Genomic DNA, 2,929 nt, shown 5'->3' on the forward strand with positions numbered 1-2,929 from the left:
AAGAAAGAGACACAAAGTTTCCTACGTTCCCTCTTCCTGTATTATAAGAAAGGCAGTCTGCCTACACGTAACCCTACAAATTAATAAAGTGCCATCACATATATGGTTATGCTTCTTTCTCATGATCCATGTTACACTATATGGCCAAATGTTTCTGGATACCTGACCATAACACCAACCTATATGGCCAAAAGAGTGTGGACATCCCTCTATATTATTGAGTTCAGGTGTTTGCATTGAAGAGTACTGTGTGTTGCTGCGTGTCTTCTACTTTTCTAGGTGAGAGGCTCCTTAGGCCCTACCTAGCACAACACAGTCAGTTCTTGCGCCAGGCAGCATTCAAAATATCAGCTTGGGATGTTTTGGGCTGGTGGTATGTCTGTGAGGGAACTCCATCCATATATGTATTGCTTACAGCTCTCTCACATGTCCTGTAGAGGAGCCTGGACCGGAGTGACATCACATTCTGGCTCCCGACACCTCTACAGGACGTACAAGGGAGCTGTACAAACAATGCATCTATGGATAGAGCTCTGCCACAGCACAGCAGCCCACACTGGACCCCAGCCTGAGGATCCATTCCAGTTGTCGTCAATTAGGGAATTGGGTAGATTTAAAAAAGAAAAAATATACATATTTTTAGGAGTGTGTATGTGTGTTGGATTGTGTGTGTCTGTCAGTGTTTTTGAGAGCCCGTTCCCACTAGTACAGTGCGTTAATCAATCTCATGTGATGAATGCACTGCAGCACGCATTTGCACCTACTGTGCGTTCTGGTGCGGAAGCCCACACCCGAACGCGTGGTACCGCAATGCCATGCATTCCATTGCAGCGTGACTTGGGTCGTGACTTAATAACCAAGGACAAATGTGGATCCTGAGGTTACACAGGTTGAGAACCACTGCTTTAAACCCTATCATGTTTTTGTTTTTTTACCATGTCTTAAAGGAGAACTATGAGGCGAGTGCTTTTCACTCACCTCATAGTGCTAGCCGACCTGTGACAATGAGACTGTCACAGGTCGGCTCAGTAGATCGGGAGTGAAGCAAACACATAATGGCGATCGCTCACCTCTCGATCCTGTCACGGCTCTCTGCCGTGGCAGGGAAGGGGCTGGATTCCCCTCTCCCCGCTCCGGCGGGGACAGCTGGCTCTGCCTCTAGATAGGCAGAGCCAGCTGTCACTCAGGCAGCTGGGCGGATCTCGACATCGATGTCGGGATCAGCTCCCGCTGCTGTAGCTTGCGGTATACTGAGCCTAGGGTGACGGGAGGATGCTAGTTTGTGTCCTCCCGCTACCCTAAGGAGAACTATGGGGAAAAGCCCTGACAACATAGTTCTCCTTTAAGATATTTTATCATTTCCAGTCACAATAGGGAGAGAGAGAGGGAAGGGTAATAGGTGTCACGCTTTGGGAGATTTCCTGCTTTGGTGACCAGTTTTTGGATTTCCAATCACTTTTTGTCACGTGACTCCAGGTAATCAGGGCTAAGAGACAGGCCGAATTGACCGACCAAGTGGACAGATAGCAATTTCGACTTTGCCTCCCATGAGGCATATTATCGGAGCACAAAAGAGTGGCGAATTGTGTGCGATTTTCTGCAACATTTATGGAGCGCTTGTCAACCCAACAGTTGGATTTCTAATTCTTAAAAGGAAAAGACATCGTTATATCTCGCTTGTAAATGTACCATTTACATAGATCTAAACCCAAATTTCAGATCAGTTGTAATACCGTTTACAAATGACATTTCAAAAGTTGTTTTCAATCTTTCTACATCTGCAGCTTTCATTAAAATAATACCTGCCTTAGAAGTCCAGTAGGACTAGCAGATGAAGCGCCACACAATGCATGCGTTGTATTTTGAATAGGTGCAGAAGCCCATGTATCGGACTAGAGCTGCGTTAAAATGCAGAACCATAGCCCGCCTACCGAAGCCTGATAGTATAGATAGGGATGCACCGGGATTTTGGCCGAAAATGGTACTATGGGCAAAATGTCCGAAAATTCGGTGCATCCCCAGCTTCTCTCCTACCCACTGGGTGCTGACAGCTGGATTGGCTGTGTCCCCTCCAATCCCTGCTGCTCTTCCGCGCCTGTGTCGGCAGAGGGGACACAGAGCAAATCTAGCTGCTGGCTCCCAGTGGGGAGGAGAGAAGCTGTCAGGATGCCGAGCATGGCAGAAAGCTTGTGCTGGGGAGGTGGAGCTTCGGGATTAGTAAATATGTTAAATATTTACCGATCGTTCACTGTACTGAGCAAACACCAAGTGATTAGTACTGATCACTGTGTTTGTAAATAAGTGAGGACATAGTGATTCGTTTGTCCCCAGTTAAGAATGAACAGGAAGTGCTATACACCACTTCCTGTTCATTTATACATAGTAAATGTTTACTATTTGTTCACTTCAATGAATGAACAGGAAACGGCTCCGTACAGAGGCTTCCTGTCCATTCATGACTGGGTTGATAGTAAATATTTAATATCTCCAGATTGAGAATGAACAGGAAGCCTCTGTACTGAGAGCTTCCTGTTCATTGAGTGCTGGGGCTGCAGAAAAAGATTGAGGACACCCTGCATAAGAAGAGAGCAGCAGTGAGCGGTCTTTATTACAGGAGGGGCGGAGACAAGACCAGTCACCCTGCACAAGGAGAGAGAGCAGCAGTGAGCGGTCTTTATTACAGGAGGGGGCGGAGACAAGACCAGTCACCCTGCACAAGGAGAGAGAGCAGCAGTGACGTCTTTATTATAGGAGGGGCGGGGACAAGACCAGTCACCCTGCACAAGGAGAGAGAGCAGCAGTGACGTCTTTATTACAGGAGGGGCGGGGACAAGACCAGTTACCCTGCACAAGGAGAGAGAGCAGCAGTGACTGGTCTTTATTACAGGAGGGGCGGAGACAAGACCAGTCACCCTGCACAAGGAGAGAG

Source organism: Nanorana parkeri, unplaced genomic scaffold (genome assembly GCF_000935625.1).
Source record: "Nanorana parkeri isolate BGI_ZX_2015 unplaced genomic scaffold, ASM93562v1 scaffold637, whole genome shotgun sequence".
NCBI classification, from domain to species: domain Eukaryota; kingdom Metazoa; phylum Chordata; class Amphibia; order Anura; family Dicroglossidae; genus Nanorana; species Nanorana parkeri.